This window comes from Canis lupus, chromosome 10 (assembly GCF_003254725.2).
Source record: "Canis lupus dingo isolate Sandy chromosome 10, ASM325472v2, whole genome shotgun sequence".
Classification (NCBI taxonomy): Eukaryota; Metazoa; Chordata; class Mammalia; order Carnivora; family Canidae; genus Canis; species Canis lupus.
In genome coordinates this window covers 38,120,522-38,138,569 of record NC_064252.1, presented here as the reverse complement: position 1 = coordinate 38,138,569, position 18,048 = coordinate 38,120,522, and the positions used below count along the sequence as shown (strand labels likewise).

General features: G+C 40.8%; 1 non-coding gene across 1 annotated transcript; it reads left to right on the top strand.

The window, feature by feature from the left end:
- Nucleotides 1-10,279: 10,279 nt before the first annotated feature.
- On the top strand, nt 10,280-10,418 carry LOC112675754 (U4 spliceosomal RNA). The gene has a single exon (XR_003146044.1). It is a non-coding gene; the product is annotated as a U4 spliceosomal RNA (small nuclear RNA).
- The last annotated feature ends 7,630 nt before the right edge of the window (nt 10,419-18,048 follow it).

The following is an 18,048-nucleotide window of genomic DNA, read 5'->3' as shown; positions in this document are numbered from 1 at the left end:
GTGCCTATAGTCTGTATGAAAGAACTATAGGTAAGACTATTTCCAAAGAGGCTGAGAAAATACTAATTCAGTCCAACGTGAAGTGGAATCTGCTAAGATGTGTTACTCTGATACTGATCCAAACGTGTGAAGTAGAAAAAAGATTTAGCTGGACAAATTTACTATAATAATTACTCATTGTAGTATTCATCAGTAGGTATAGGTACGTGGTAGAAAATATTTCAATATCTTGTGTGCTGTTGAACAAACAGCATCAACAGTGGACTTTATTCACTCTAATGGGCTTAGCCAGTGTCAGTTTCATGAGTATTTTGTCAGATGGAAACTGAAAATCCCGAATTGCCTGACCACGTGGGATTCAATGGCTCAGCAGGGGCAGGGCTGTACTGCCCTTGTTTCAGTACTGGGCTTAGGTGGAATTTCTGAGCAAAAAGAACTGCACTTAACCCCTATTATCACACACCAAATAGCTTTAGAAATTCACTTCTGCTGCAGACTTGATAATGTTTCTCAGTGAATTCATCCAGAAACTAGAAGGCAAGACAACACTAACATGCCAACACTTAAACCGTGGAAAACCATTTCAGCAAAAACTAACGTTTATATCAGACACTGTGTCAAGCAGCTTTATACACTTCGCACGCTGTCAAAAGTTAACTGTTATCTGCATTCCCACACAAATGTGCAGAGGATATATATATATATGTATATACATATACATATATATGTGTGTGTGTATTCTTTTTTATAGAATATATATAAATATATATATATATATTCTCTTTTAGTTCAACCTGCAGTTTCAGCAATGTTTGTTAAATCTTGATGCAAGCAAAAAGCAAATTTCCATATTGCAGAAACTATTGAACTATGGAATTGAGCTTCAGCCAACCTTTCTTTCACTGGAAGTAGTTGATTTTAAATGCAATGGCATACTAAATGCAAATATCAAAAGAATCATAGAATTGTAGCAGTGACTTCCAAAGAATGAATAATCTCAATAAAATTATGAGTTTATATCAGTATTTGACAGCACTTACCTGTATTGAAAGATATTTTCAATAATGAAATACACACTGTCTCAGCATTAGCATGTGAACATTTGTAATTGATTTTTTTAAAAGATTTTATTTATTTATTCATGAGAGACACACACAGAGAGAGAGGTAGAGACATAGGCAGAGAGAGAAGCAGGCTCCATGCAGGGAGCCTGATGTAGGACTCGATCCCGGGACTCCAGGACCACGCCCTGGGCAGAAGGCAGGCACTGAACCACTGAGCCATCCAGGGATCCCCTGTAATTGATTTTTTAAAAAAGATTGTATTCATTTACTCATGAGAGACACAAAGAGAGGCAGAGACATAGGAAGAGGGAGGAGAAGCAGGCTCCATGCAGGAAGCCTTATGCGGGACTTGATCTGGGGACTCTGGGATCACACCCTGAGCCAAAGGCAGACACTCAGCTGCTAAGCCACCCAGGTGATCCTGTAATTGATTTTAATAGGAATACTTACATTGAACACCAGTTCAACCAATCATCTTTTCTTGTGAATACAGTTTTCACAATGGTATTCACAAGAAAGGATTCTATTATTCTTACTAATAGACTTGGATTATAGAAAACAACATTCAATCATTATTACACTTTGAATTTTGTCAATAAAATTCTTGTAAAAATGTCTTTTCTCTCAGAAATATAAATACCTATACCATTATCCTTACTTTGCCTCTTGATCTGCAAAACCTAAAGTATTTGCTAGCTGGTTCTTTAAAGAAAAATTCTGCCAACACTTGCCCCAGAAGAAGGGGAACTTTTACCACTCATCCCACTTAGAAAAGTGAAAAATTAGCCAAGCTCTCGTCGTGAACCAATTACTATCCCTGAACAATTACTGTTGCCAGCAGGATTAGGATCTATGACAGGATGGGCCTGGGCCACAGGCCAGTCCCTGCACCAGAGAGATAGGACATAGAGCTGAACAGCCCCCACTTAACTGCAGGGTGGAATGAGAAAAGAGAATGAGAAAGTGTTGGAAAATTGTCGTTGGGTGGTCTAAAAGGAGTGTATTAGTTTAAAAGTCATGGAAAAGCAGACTAGGACCACATTACAAGTGGCATTGATGTCATGACAGCCCATTTCCCAATACATATATTTTAGAAATAAGAACATTTTAGACATTACAATTTTTTAAGAATATTACTGGTTTTTGATCTGATGAGAGCTAGAGTTGACACCAGGAAGACTATAACACAGAGGTTTGGAAAATAACGGACGGGAGATAAAACACATGGAATCAAGAATGATAGATTCAACATATGGCTAAGAGTCCAAAAGGAGGGAATAGACAGAAAGGGATAGAATTAGTGTTTGAAGGATTCATGCCTTATAAGTTTTCTGAGTGGAAAGATATAATGAGTCCTCATATGTTAACAAACAAATCCATACCAAGACACTCCCGCTAGAGAAACTGCAAATTATCAAACTCAAAGAGAAGCTTCTAGAAGCTACCAAAGGAAAAGACATATCAACTTTAAAACAATAACAACTATATTATGAGTAAACATCTCAACTACCAAAAATAGAATCCAAAAGACAATGGGACAACTTCAAAGTACGAAGGGAAAAATAATCTCAACCATAAGTCGGTACACAGTTAAACTATCATTCAAGAGGGAAAGAAAGAGAAGCGAAGACATTTCTAACATACGAACACTGCGTTTGCTGCTTGTAGACAGACACCAAGATTAGTTTGAAAAAGGATAAACAGTTTGTCTAGGAGGAAAGAACACATTTTATTTTGGACACATTGAGATGTGTACCGGGCTGAAGATGTCCAGTAGAAAGATAAATATTTGTACCTGGGGCTCAGAAGAACTGAACTGAGAGTGATGTCAAAGTCATGGGCCCACAGTAATTGTTTCAGGGAGAAAAAAAGGAAGGCAAGTGACAGGAAGGAGTAGAGAGAGCAGAGAACAGAATGGTAGAAACCCAGAGAAGAATGAGTAGTAGGGCAGAAACTGTGGTCTGCAACGTGGGATGATTCTTCAGACAAGAAACATCAGAAGAGGTTTGGGATTCAAAGCATGAAGTTCATACTGGTAGAGTTATTCTTGAAACCAGATTCTCATGCAAACTTCCTGTTCTTTTTTTAAGATTTTATTTATGTATTCACGAGAGACACAGAGAGAGAGGGACAGAGACATAGGCAGAAGGAGAAGCCGGCTCCCTGCGGGAAGCCTGATTCGAGACTCTATCCCAGGACCCCAGGATCACTCCCTGAGCCAAAGGCAGATGCTCAACCACTGAGCCACCCAGGTGTCCCAAATAAAATATTTTTAAAAAGGGACTTAAAATGCTCATTTTGGATATTGGTAGAGGTCACCTAAGGGATTATAAATTGAAAAAAAAAGGAAGATATTTGGCACAGGTTTAATCATTAGCCATTAGCCTGAAGGTATGACCTTAACTTTAAACTACTGAATGTCACAGCACACAGGCTTTATAAAGATCAATTTAAAAAGGAATAGAGGGGATCCCTGGGGGGCGCAGCGGTTTGGCGCCTGCCTTTGGCTCAGGGCGCGATCCTGGAGACCCCGGATCGAATCCCACGTCAGGCTCCCGGTGCATGGAGCCTGCTTCTCTCTCTGCCTCTCTCTCTCTCTGTGACTATGGTAAATAAATAATAAAAAGATAAATAAAAAGGAATAGAGTGATTATTCAAGTTACGGAGAGATCGTGTACACGTTGCATGGAAAGTCAGCTAGCTCAGTGTGTCGGCTTAGCCCAGGGGACTCTAAGCATGGAGTCTACATGCAGCAGACTTTGATAGTGTAGCAACTAGCTCAGCAACTATCTGTATGTAGCCTTTCCCTCCTTGCTGCTAGTGTTCCCAAAAGATGAGGCCTGGCACAGGGACATTCTTAGTTACAAAGCAGATACTCTGTGTTGGCCACACTCTGAGCCCCTGACCTTGAAAGCTGAAGAACACATTCTTCTACATATTCTACTTGATGGGAATACAGAAGGGAGGACAGGATCTGTATGTTCTCAAGATAGTGATTACCAGTGGCATTCAGGGTATGCTTGTACAGACCAGCCTTCAGCACATACCATGCATTTAATTAATTATGAGAATGGATATTTGTGATTCGAGTGGAATTTCCATTGGCAGCATAATACAATGTTCAAAAAGTTCTCTATCTCTGGGTGTCTTGGTGGCATAGTTGGTTAAACAGCAGGGTCTTGGTTTCGGCTCAGGTCGTGATCTCAGGGTCTTAGGATGGAGCCCTATGTCAGGCTCCATAGTCAGCACAGAGACTCCTTAAGATTCTCTGCCCCTCTCCCACCTTCTCTAAAATAAATAAATAAACAAATCTTTTTAAAAAACGTTCTGTATCTTAACTTGGTCAAGAACTAAAAATTGTGTGCTTTAGAAAATTATTTTAGAGCCTCAAAATTAGCTCTGGTAATGAGAGATACTTACACAGCACCACATAAAGAGTCTGCATAAAACTGAAGAAATAAGAGCACGGAAAAAGTAATATTTCTACATTCGTGTATTATTGAACATAGTTTGTAACATGTATTACAGTTAAGTTAATAAGTTAAGTATTGCAAGTAAATATTTGATCAGATCTACATTTACACTGATCAAAGCTTCCATGCTCAAATTGTCTACAAAACAAAACAAAAGATTCTGGGTAAATATTGAAAGCATTGAACATAGGATCCAGTTCTTAACAGGTAGGAATAAGTGTTTTCCAGTTTTGGATTGAAATCTTACTTCATCAGGCCCACATACACCCTGGTCCTTAAAAAAAAAAAAAAAAAAAACAAGAATGGACACCTGCTTCTTGCCTTTCTGAGTCAGCGTCGTCTGTGGCTACTGTCTAAAGCTTGAAGGCAGTAGTCTCATGCCTACTACTCACGCCTACTACTCACTACTGTGAGTTACCGTTTGCAGAGAGGATAGGGAGATGGTCAGCTTTTTAACAATCAGCAAGTAGGCTAAAAGCCTGTGTGATCACCTCCACCAGATAGCCTCCCAGGAGATGTCTGCAGGAAGAACTAGAGGAAACAAACAAATAAACAAGAAACCAAAAAGCAAAGAATGAGATTTTGCCTCTCTTCTCCAGGCCCTCTTCCCAGTGAGCGGAGGCCAGGCCCGGGTTGAATGTCTGAAGAGTGACGCTGGGGGCTGCGGGAGGACTCCTTGATCCTCTGTGCCACTCCTATAGGACCACATGCGGATCTGGCATTCATGGGTCCTGTCCTAGCATTGTCTCACCGTGGTCTTGCGCTCAGAGGAGTAACCAATGGATACATTGTCATTGGAGAATTGTTGAAAATGTGACAATTTGGGGAATATACTCAGGGGGTGCAGCCAGACTCCCCTTCCCACCTCATGCCTATAAGTCCCTTATTGAAGGGGCATGGTGGGTGCTGGAAGTGAGCTGCCAGGAGCCAGTGTTGGCTGTGAAGCAGGCTGTTTCACTCCAGACAATGAGGACGTACAAAATATCCGAGGGATTAGCAGGGTGGAGAGCCAGCAAGCTGGGACGCTCATAAGCCACACAAGGAATCTAGCGATGGTCGCAACCACAGAGAATAAGGGGGAAGCTGGTAACAGAGCCAGAGAGGGCCAGACCCTTAGGTACGTGTGTTATGGGGTACAGGGGTCAGTTCTGGGGTGCTTGCTCCTATTCCCTGCCGGTGTTGGAGGTTGCTTCTATGGGGCAAGCAGAGTCTCTGGAGGGTGCTGGCGGAGTGAGGCATATGCAAGAGTCAAGGACCTTCAGGGCTCTCGCAGATCTCACAGGAGAGCTTTTCACCTCCTTGGTCCCCGTCACTGGCAAGCCCCAGAGCTTCGGAACAGAGGATCTCACCGGTAATCGGCTAAGTCCAAGTTCAGAAGTAGATGGCTCTGGTGTGACTGGCAATTTTTGAAGTGCTGAATTCCAAGCTTCTGTAGAACTTGAAAGATTTCCAAGAAGAAAAAACAAAGCCCCGGGCGCTGAACTATTTCTGAGGAAAGGAGTGGGAAAAAAAAGAAGAGGCTTCCTTCACTCTATCCTTAAGGCTTCCCCTCTTTTGTCCTTTTATGAGAGGAAAGGGTGAACTGTCATTTGTATATCTGACGGGTAACATGGTCTCTCTGCTAGGGGGAGGTTTCTGATGAGCAGGCAATAAATTCCGGTGGGTAATGGGCGTGCCAGCTGTAGCTGTGAATGCTCAGTGAATACTTATTGACCAACTGACTCCAGGGAAGTGCATTAGACAGGTGAATTATGTTTTCAATTTGTTATTTTGAGAAGTTTGCATTAGCCATTAAAGAACATGATTCCTCTGGGGTGTGCTGAGTAATTAACTTCCCATCAGTGGAGAAAAAAGCAGCCGTCAGAGACACAACACAACAAAACATAAAGTCTGCTTTTGAAAATGGTTGTTATCAAGTTTAGAGGCAGACTCCTCACCTTTTAAATAGTCACCTTCATCACCTGTAAATCTGGCCATTATTGAAAGTCCAATTAATTTTAAGCACTCTAATTACACCGTTACATAATGATACCAGATTTTAAGAGTGAAAATGCAGAAGGCTTGCAAAAAAAAAAAAAAAAAAGTGTTAATAGTCCATCTTTGATCCTTCCTTTCCCAGGAGGAGAGGTGAAACCTGTTTGAGATGGAAAGGAAGGCTTTGGAACTGTTTGGAAAAGATGGTCCATTACATAGCTGCTTTAATTAGTGTGTAAATTGCACATCAGTATATCTATTACCCTTCATGTGGGAGGACAGCCTAATAAAATATGCTCAGTCAAGTGGCTTTGCATAATATCTCCCTCTCTTCTTTCCTTTAGCCAAATGCAAATTATGTTCAGACTGGGCTACGGAAAATGTGTTTCAGAACTTAACTTAGGCTCACCTAGAAACAATTTTGCTATTTATTTATTTATTTAAAGATTTGATTAATTTATTCATAAGAGAGAGAGAGAGGCAGAGACATAGGCAGAGGGAGAAGCAGGCTCCCCACGGAAAGCCTGATGCAGGACTCGATTCTGGAGCTCCAGGATCATGACCTGAGCCAAAGGCAGATGCTCAACCACTGAGCCACCCAGGTGCCCCCAATTTTGCTTTTTAAATTAAAAACAGCTACAGCTCTGTTAAAAAAAAAAAAAAGCAGATAAGCTGTTAAGAACTTTACTGTGCATAGTGCAACACTTTCCTCAAGATTGGTTAGGAAAAACACTGTTTTCTTTAAGGATCGCTCATCATTTTAAAGCAATGTATAGCACTTTGATGAGCAAGCAGAAATCATGCATTTGTTGGTGAACTGTTCAAAGTGCTGCATGAAACGTCCCAAGTTGCCCACAATTATTCAGGAATTGGCATTAGAATTGCCTTCCAGTTGTTTGCTACTTAATATCCTAGACACAGTGGGGGATGTAGACAAAACAGCCTCCTCTCCAGGAATGTCTCATCTTATTGGACAGGCTCAATTGGAAAACGCACAAAACCTCAACCGGAGGAAATTTATTCAGTGGAAACTAGGCATTTGAGAACGAGAGGGGGTCATTCTGAGTCATCCTGGAGAAGTGGTTAATCTGGAAGGATCAATCCTAGAAGTCTTTTCTTCAGGAGACGAGTTTTGAGTTGGTATTTTAAAAATGACAGGACACAATCTGGCTGAAAGAATAAGGGGAAGAAGGTGGAGTCACTATTCAAATGTGACACAAAGTTGTGAGGAGGTAGAGTGTATGTTGGTTTTATTTTTTTAAGTATCTTTGTTTTAAAAATACCCTGCATTCCAAAGGGTAAGGACAAAGGCAAATAATTTTAGACTTTGAATCAAAAACTTTGAAATAATTGGAGTCAAGTCAGGAAGTCATCACCACCCTGGAGGAATTTGGTGTGCATGCTCAGTGAGCTTCCCACTGCTTTTTTCTGCACAGAAGCTGACACTCCCAAGCACGTTTTCTGGCAGTTGATGGTTTATCCCTACCCCTTTGTATTTTGGAGGCTCATAAAAATACCTCCCCCCATAGTTTTGTTGCAATTGTTTTCCATGGATTTCTTGTTTTGCTTTTTAGATTTGGAAAGATGTACTAACTATGCAGCAATGCCACTGCCACATTCCTAGGTCTGTCCCAAATGTGTGTCTGTGTGTTCTGATGATTTTTTAAAAACAACTTTATTGAGCTGTAATTTACATAGCATAAAACTGACCTACTTAAACTATATAATTCAATGATTTTAGTATATTCACAGACATGCACAACCATCACCACAAGTTTAGAACATTTTCATCGTCCCCCTCATACCCTTTGGCTACCAACCCCTATGACCACCCCTGCCCTCCAAACCTAGGCAACCACTAGTCTACTTTCTGTCTCTGGAGATTTCCGTATTCTGGACATTTTATATGAATGAAATAATATACTATGTAGTCTTCTGAGACTAGCATAATGTTCTCAAGCTTCATCCATGTTGTAGCATGTTGGAAAGTGTTTGACTCTATGGCCATACCACATTTTGTTTATCCATTTGTCAGTTGATGGCAATGTGGTGTTTCCATCTTTTGGTTATTACTAGTAACGCTGCTGCAGACATATGTGTACAGATTTTTCATTTCTTAAGGGAAAAGACCTGGGAATATATACCTACAAATGGAATTGCTGAGTCAAATGGTAACCTGATGTTTAATCCTTTGGTGAGATGCCAAACTTTTCTGAAGTAGCTGTACCATTTTCTATGTGCCGGCAGTGTATGAGGGATCCAATTTCCTCACATCCTGCCAACATTTATCATCTCACTTTTAGATTCTAGCCATTTGAGTGGGTGCAAAGTGGTATCTCACTGTCATTTTGATGCACATTTCTCTGATGACCAAATGATGTTGAGCATTTTTTCATGCACTTATTGGCCATTTCTACATCTTCCTTGGAAAAAATGATAATTCAGATGTTTTGCCCATTTATTGAGTTATTTGTGGTGTGTTTTTTTAAATTACTGAGTTGTAAGTTTTTTTTAATGTATGTATATTCAGGATACAAGTTCCTTATCAAATACATGATTTTCAAATATTTTATCCTATTCCATGAGTTGCCTTTTTGCTTTTTTGATGGTGTCTTTTGAGACACCGAAGTTTAAATTTTGATGAAGTCTAATTTATCTTTTTTTCTTTTGTTCTTGTGTTCTTGCTGTCATATCTAAGAATCTTTTGCTAAATCCACAAAAATGAATGTTTATGCCCATGCTTTTTCTTTTTTTTAATTTTTTATTTATTTATGATAGTCACACATAGAGAGAGAGAGAGAGAGAGAGAGAGAGAGGCAGAGACACAGGCAGAGGGAGAAGCAGGCTCCATGCACCGGGAGCCCGATGTGGGATTCGATCCAGGGTCTCCAGGATCACGCCCTGAGCCAAAGGCAGGCGCTAAACCACTGCGCCACCCAGGGATCCCTTTTTTTCTTTTTTAAGACTTTATTTATTTACTTGAGAGAGAGAGAGAGCAAGAGTAGGGTGAGGGGCAGAGGGAGAATCAGACTCCCCGCTGAGCAGGGAGCCTGATTTGGGCTTGATCCAGGGACTCCAGAATCATGACCTGAGCAGAAAGCAGACATACCCAACCATGCCCAACCAACTGAGCCATCCAGGCACTCCACCCATATTTTCTTCAAAGAGTTTTAGCTCTTACATTTAGGTCTTTGATCCATTTGGAGGTAATGTTGGCATATGGTATGAGGTAAGAATCCCACTTCATTCTTTTGCACATGGCTATCCAGTTGTCTCAGCATCTCTGTTGAAATACTATTCTTTCCCACATTGGATGATGGTCTCAGTACTTCATCAAAAATGAATGGACCACAGATGTATGGGTTTATTCCTGGACTCTCAATTCTATTCCATCAATCTGTGTGTTTATTCTTGTGCCAGAACCATACTATCTCAATTACTGTTGCTTTGTAGTAAGTATTGAAATTGAGGAGTGTTCATCCTCTTCCTCATTCTTCTTTCTGAAGATTATTTTGACTATTCTGCATCCCTTGCAATGCCATGTGAATTTAAGAATCCAGTTATCAGTTTCAGCAAAGAAGTCAGCTGGGATTCTTATTGGAATTACATGTAATCTGCATATCAGTTTGGGGACTATTTCCATCTTAACAATAAGTCTTTCGATTCATGAATAGGGACTATTTTCCCAATTGTTCAGATCTTCTTTAATTGGTCTTACACTTTTCAGGGTAGTGTAAGTTCTGCACTTCTTTTAAAAAATTTATTTGTAGCTTTGTGCAGTGGCACTATCATAGCCAATGAAATTTATCCCAGGTGTGATTATTGCTAATTAAAAAATTTATCCATAAAGAGCTATTCTTTTTGATGTTATTACAAATGGAATTATTTTATTAATTTCATTTTTGAATTTTCCTTAACATTAAAAAATACTTCTTATTATTGGGGTGCCTGGGTGGCTCGGTTGGTTAAGCAGGCGCTTAATCTCGGTCTCAGCTCAAGTCTTGATCTCAGGGTTGTGAGTTCAAGCCCCAAGTTGGAATCCATGCTGGGCATGGAGCCTACTTAAAAAAATGCTATTTATTGTTAAAATTTCAAATATATGTAAAAGATTCCTCATCACCTTCAGCAATTATCATCTAATGGCTGATCTTTTTTTCACTTTTATCCCATCCACTCTATCCATCCTGAAATACTTTAAAGCAAATTTCAGGTATGGTATTCTTTCCTTTATAAGCACTTCAGAATATATCTTTAAAAGCTAAAGATCTTTAGACATCACTACATTATTATCATTATGCCTAAAATATTAACATTAATCTCTTGCTATCATCCTGTATCCAAGCAGTTATTACTTCTCTCTCTCTCTCTCTCTCTCTCCCTGAGTACTCAACCACTTCATCCTTGTGTGCATACATTTTTCTGCTTCACTTACACAATTAACTGAAACCTACTTAAAGTAAGATACTGTATTATATTCATCATTGTAACTAAATGTCTGTTGTGGGAAGGCATGATGCTTCACAGGGTTTTCATTGACTTTCATTTGCTTAGAATTACCTCCTTGTAATATAGAATGAAAGACAACAATTCCGTAAGGCAACATCTGTTTCAACTTGACACATTTTGTGTTGGGAATTTTGTCAGATGAATTGTCCAAAATATAAGAAATCTATTAGATGGTTTATAAGGGAGTATTGACTTATGTGATTTTGAATTAAAGAAATATTTTCCCCTAAATTATCCCATAAGATGAGTTAGCCTGGGAGAAAATATAGTTACATTTTGGTACAATTTCTATAGATTTGGATTCTACTCAGTACTTACTAAGGTCTTCTGAGGTTTAAGTAGCGACTTGTCTTTGTTTGGACAGTGAGTCAGAATTGGATATTAAAAGCTTGTTTATAAGTTTCCATTTCCTCCGTGTTGAGCTTGGTTCCTGCAGAAGTCACAATCAAATTATGTCTAGACAGAATATTAACATCTATCCTGACTTCCTTTGTCCTCTGTTGTGTCTAAGGTATGTGTGCATTGTCAGAACAAGACTACATTACAAATCAAATAAACTATTCACTTAGATGTATTCCTGCAAATTTCCAATTTTAACTAGTTCTGTGAAAATTTCTTGGATACAAATATAGCTAAATATGAAAAAATAAATTGATTTCAGCATTCCTACAGGTCCAAATTTGGAGTGTGACCTTTCTCTTCTATAGAAAAATAAAAAAGACAATTTTAATCAGAGATAAGGAGTTAACTGTAGGAAAGACGGGTACCATGCCTTCCTTAGGGAGAGATGCACATTATTTTTCATGAATCTCTTATTCTGAATCCCCTGGGACTTGGAGAATAAGACAAAATTTAGCAATTCTGTGCTCCCTTTTAGTTTCTATTTTTTTTTGCTTGTTTTTGTTTATTTTCCCAATTTATTGGAACTGCCCAGATTTATGTTGGCCTTATAGTGCATTAATTGTGAAAGTCTATATGTTTATATATGTTATATAATTTCTATATATTTTTACATATATATATATATATATATATATATATATATATACCCTAAATTGCTACTAACCCATGAACAGTTTCTGAAAGAAAACATGGCCCTTGATTCTTTTCTTGTTCTCAGCTTTATTGTGGCATATTTGACATTGTACTTGTGTTAGTAACCAAGGGAAGAGAAGTCAGAGCAGTACAGACTTTTAACCAGTCCCTCCTATGGTCTGCCCACCTAGGCAAAGCTGCCAAGGGCCAAGAAAACAGTGGATAGGCCACTCCTCTCTGCCCCCATGCCAGGACAAGTTCCCAGAGAATCAGGGTCCACTGAGTAAGGAAAAGGAGGGCAGCAAAGGACAGAGGCCAGGGAGGGAAGAAGCAAACAGAGCCTCTTGGTGGGCTGGTTCAACCTCTTGGCCCCTCACTCTCAGTAGGATTGGCCAAATGCCTAATTCCAAACTCACAGGAGTAACCAAGCATGGGTCCACTTGGTTCTGTCCCTGGGACTCCCCCTCTCTGATAATACCATGCCTCTTAAGAGAAAAGTGTTAGATTTTGACACAGCAGAAGTGGATTCAAATCCTGGCCTTGCTGGTTAGAGTGGTCTGGCCTTGGGCAATTTATTGCATGTTTCCAAGCTTCAATATCCAGCTCTGCAAAGGGTTATTGAGAAGAGTAAGAGGCATACATAACTGGAAGCATCCAGTCCCCAGGTCATGGGATTCAAGCAGCTGTCAAGATAGGGAAAAGCAGCAGGAGGTCTTTGTCCCATGTATTCTTTTTCAAGATTTTATTTATTTATTTGAGAGAGAGGGAAGAATGAGTGAGTGCAAGTGTGGGGAGCAGTAGAGAGAGAGAGAGGGAATCTGAAGCAGACTCCACACTGAGCTCAGAGCCCGACATAAGGCTGGAACCCACAACCTTGAGATCGCGACCTGAGCTGAAATCAAGGGTCAAATGCTGAACTGACTGAACCATCCAGGTGCCCCTCTTTGTCCCATGTTTTGACCCACTTAGTTCTGGAAGAGCAGACACACCAGACATAGCCCCAACCTTCAGATTTCCCAGCACAATGCTGGCTCACAAGGAAGATACCCAAGCAGTAAGTTCTGATGGGACACAGCTGTAAGGCCAGCTGTGGATGCCAAATGACACCTCGCAGTGTTGGCAGTTGTGGAGGTCAGACCTCTCTGGTTATCCCACATCTGCCATGGCACATCCAGCAGGCCTCATTCCTCAGCACCTCGTCCTGCTCTTGGGGATGGAGATCTCACCCTTTTCATCTATAAGGAGTTCACAAAACACGTTCATGAAGAGTGCTGTGGATTGAATTATGTCCCCCTCAGGTTCATATGTCTAAACCCCCCAAACCTTAGTGTATCAGATTGTCGCTGTGTCTGGAGAGAGGGCCTATGAAGAGGCGACTGGTTGAAATGAGGCTGCTCATGACTCTGGTCAATGATACTATATATGTTACACTTGAAAATTAAATTTTCTTAAATGTTCTCACCACACACCACAAGAAGGTAATTATGCGAGGTGATGGGGGTGTTAGCTAACCCTATTGTGGTAATTTCACAATACATAGGTTTATCCAGTCGTCACATTGTCCACTTTAAATTTGCATAATGTGGGCAGCCTGGGTGACTCAGTGGTTTAGCGCCGCCTTCAGCCCAGGTGTGATCCTGGAGACCCGGAATCAAGTCCCACGTTGGGCTCCCTGCATGGAGCCTACTTCTCCCTCTGCCTGTATCTCTGTGCCTCTCTCTGTGTGTGTGTGTGGTCTCATGAATAAATAAATAAAATCTTTAAAAATTTTTGCACAATGTGATGCGTCAATTAGATCTCAATAAAACTGAAAACAAAAATAAAGCATTTAGGTGGGGTCCTAATCCAACCTGACTGATGTCCTTATAGTAAGAGGGACTTTGTTTTCTAATTATTTATTTATTTATTTATTTATTCATGAGAGACACACAGAGAAAGGCAGAGACACAGGCAGAGGGAGAGGCAGGCTTCCCTGCGGGGATCCCGATGTGGTACTTGATCCCAGGACTCAAAGATCACGACTCAACCACTGAGCCACCCAGGTGTCCCTAGGAAGAGGGAATTTGGACATGCAGAGACTAGGGATGTGCCTGCACAGAGGAAAGGCCATGTGAGGCCACAACAAGAGGGCAGCCATCCCGCAACCCCACAAGAGAGGCTTCAGAAGAAACCAAACTTGCCAACACCCTGATCTCTAACTTTTAGCATTTAGAACCTAGAGAAAATTAATTTCTGTTTTTTAAATCTCCCAGCCTGTGGCACTTTGTCACGGCCGCCCTAGCAGACTAAGTCAGATATTCTTACCACACTTTAGTGAGTCAGGCAACATGATCCCAGATTTACAAATAGGGAAATTAAGGTATAGAGAGGTTATCTGAGTGACTTCTGATCACACAGATGACTAGAACTTGCATTTTCTGGCTCCAAATCCAGTGCTCTTCCTTTGGCATCAGATCTGTCTCCTCCAGGAGGTGCATGCTTCTCTGGGCTATGCCATTCTGTCTTCTCCTGGGGAAGACCCAGGCCCATCAGAAGAGGAAGAACCTTCCTAAGTCATCTTTGATTTCAAACCATCCTCATTAAGGCAATGCTATCACTACGGCAAATCAATCTTTATTTTTTGCTGCTGTTTCTCTTTGCTTTGGAAATCCAAGGAGACTTAAAGTTTTGGATTGTGAGGAAGTTGGCAAGTGTTCAGTCCATAGAGCACTCTCAGGAGTACACAAAGTGGAACCCCCCCCCTAAGACTGTTGGGAGACCTCTGACTTCTCACTTTGAATGAAACACTTAATAGACTCATTGATTTTAGAGCTGAAAACATCAAAATTATCCAGGCAAACAGGAAAGAGAGACTGAGAAAGACTGAGCACATTGCTCCATGTCAGAACATTCTTCTAAGATTGGAAGGACTCAGTGTCTCCGCGTACAGACAATTAATCATACGAAATTAAAGACAGAGATGGGAATGGCCGGGACAGGCACAGTGACACCATGAGAAGTGACAGCCTGACAGTAAAGGAGGGAGAGCCAGGCTGACTGCCAGATCCAGCATTACCCATGCCTCGTCGCCTGCGGCTGCCTTATGCAGGAACAAACAACCCCGTGGTCCCCAGTAACTCTCAAGGTATCTCCATACGGTGCGTGTGGGGAGCCAGTTGATTAACGTCTGCCTTTGGCTCACATCATGATCCCAGGGTCCCAGGATTGAGCCCCAGGTCCCGCTCCCTGCTGGGTGGGAGCCTGATTCTCCCTCTCCCTTTGCCCTTCCCCCTGCTCGTGCTCTCTCACTCTCTCAAATAAATAGATTTTTTTTTCAAATAAATAGATTTTTAAAAATTCTTAAAAATAAAGACATCCCCATACTCACAACTCAGTTAAATCATTAACATTCATGATGATCTTTGGCCATCTAGAAAATTTAAATTATACTCTATTTACTCTGATTCCTAACATAGGGACTTACATTTTATAAATAACACCAACAATAGTAATGAACATTTATGGAACACTATGTGCCAGGGTCTGTGGTAAATGCTGTATAGGGATCATCTCATTTGAGACATATTGCCATCCAAAATGGTTTCAATTAAAAATGCTTTGGTATTAAAAAAAATTTTTTTTGTATTTTAAGCTGCAGTTGGCTGAAAAATTCGCTAGCATGGAAAAACTCACTCACTAAGGAGGACCCAATTCATGAAGCTTCTGTGTCCTCTGTGTGGATGTGGATACAAGGTAGACACCTGAGGTTAATTCTGCTTCTGATCCAGTGTCCATGTGCTTCCTAATGCCACACGCTCTTCTGTCTGTGGTTTATCTATGTCTCATGTGTCCTTCAGGAGCCACTGGAGTCTGATCGCCTTGGGGCAGCCTTCGTCCACTGCCCTGGCCCCGAGTCCTCTCCCTTCTCTGAGTGCTGCAGCTCTCACTTCTTTTGACTCACTTAGTTTATATCATCTGTGATCTGGTTTTGCCATCTTTTTTGTGTGGCTGGTCATAGTCCATAATGTTGACATGTGCCTCGAACAATCAGCACTTTGTGCTGAATATTGTACTAGCTCCTTTGATGCTTCCTACTGATAAAGAGGATCACTTGTGTCACAGTATGTCATTCGCACATCCATCCTCTGAGACCTTCAGTTTCTCATTGCTACTACGCTGGATATATACTAGGTCTACCACCTACCTCAAGGGGGTTGTTGTGGGCATGACTGGAATAGTTTGAAAACTGTTTGTTTTTTTTTTAAAGATTGTATTTATTCATTTATGAGAGACACAGAGAGAGGCAGAGACACAGGTAGAGGGAGAAGCAGGCTCCCTGTGGGGAGCCCAATGTGGGACTCGATCCCAGGACCCCAGGACCTGAGCTAAAGGCAGATGCTCAACCACTGAGCCACCCAGGCATCCCTGAAAACTGTTTTTTAACTTCAGCATTGCTACATAAATGTTAGTTATTTGTTGTGCATTTGGAGTAGTCACATGGCTTTTCAGGAACATACTTGATGTGGATGATTTCGGGGAATCGGCCTAGCCTGGACCCTGAGAAGGGCCCCACCTCCCACTTGCAGGTGTGCAGAGTTACCACTTGAACCAGCTCTTTCTGGGCCTACTTCCTGATCCCCTGACTCAAGCTGGGCTACTCAGATTTTCTCTCCCCCCTCAAAAAAAATTCTAGCACATAGTATTCTTCTAGATGTTACATAACGTTGCCTAAGCAATTTTGGGTGATTTTTATTATTTTTTAAAACAAAAAAGCCTCAAGGCAACCTATTATGACAGATACACCTGTCCTCTATTCCCTAGTTGAGCCAGTTTTTCTGAAAGAGCAATACATTTAGGAGTAGTAGTATTAGATTAATTTATGAGACAAATGCCTTTTTCTTTGTGAAGATACCCTAAAGGACTAAAAAGATTGTCACAATATGTTTTCCCAGAAATTTATTTCCTGCGTTTGAAATGTCAAAGGAATGTATTTTGTTTTTCAAAACATACTTCTGCATTTCATAAGCACTAGTAATTAGTGTTTATAAAATACTGCAATGCAAGGCCTGTTCCAGTGAGTGGTGGGGCGGGGCACAAGTCCCACTCTGCGCCTCCCACCTCCAGATGCAAAAATCTACTTTTAGTGTTGATGCTCTTGGCCTTTCTGTAACCTTTGACACTGTCTACTCATTGTTCTCATTCATTCAAGTCATTCATTCATATGGGCTACCCTCAGTTTAAAGTCTTCGTTTTACTCAAATTATTTTTTTAATCTCAATGGCTTCTCCCTGCTGACTCCTTTTTAAAAAAATATTTTATTTATTTATTCATGAGAGACACAGAGAGAGGCACAGACACAGGCAGGGGGAGGAGCGGGGAGCCTGATGCAGGACTCGATCCCAGAACCCCGAGATCTGCTGATTCCTTAAGTATAGGTTTTCATAAGCATTATTTTTTCCTCTTTCTCCTATCTTTTCTTTTCTTTTCTTTTCTTTTCTTTTCTTTTCTTTTCTTTTCTTTTCTTTTCTTTCTTTTCTTTTCTTTCTTTCTTTCCTTTCTTTTCTTTTCCTTTCCTTTCCCTTTCTTTCTTTCTTTCTTTCTTTCTTTCTTTCTTTCTTTCTTTCTTTCTTTTTCTTTCTTTTTTTGTTTGTTTCCTTCTCCTAGGTCTCCTGGGCAAATCATGTACCCATGCTCGAGAATTCTTAAATGACTCACAGTGGCGTACTAATAGAAATCCAAGCTGTTTACCATGGTATTCAAGGCCATCCAGGATGGAATTTTTCTTCTTTCCAACCATATTTTCTACTCCACATGCTCTCTGCCCCCTCTGTGCTGGAAGCATGCCCTGCCCTCCCTGGAGCCTGCCATCCGTTGTCATGTCACACTTCTGCTCATCCTCTCTTCTCTTTGTGGACTGGCTTTGGCTTTCCCTTCTCTTTGCTGATCGAAATACTCCCCAAATTCTCAGTTGGATTTAAAGGTCTTGCTTGCACTACTATTAGAGCGTCTGTTTCCTT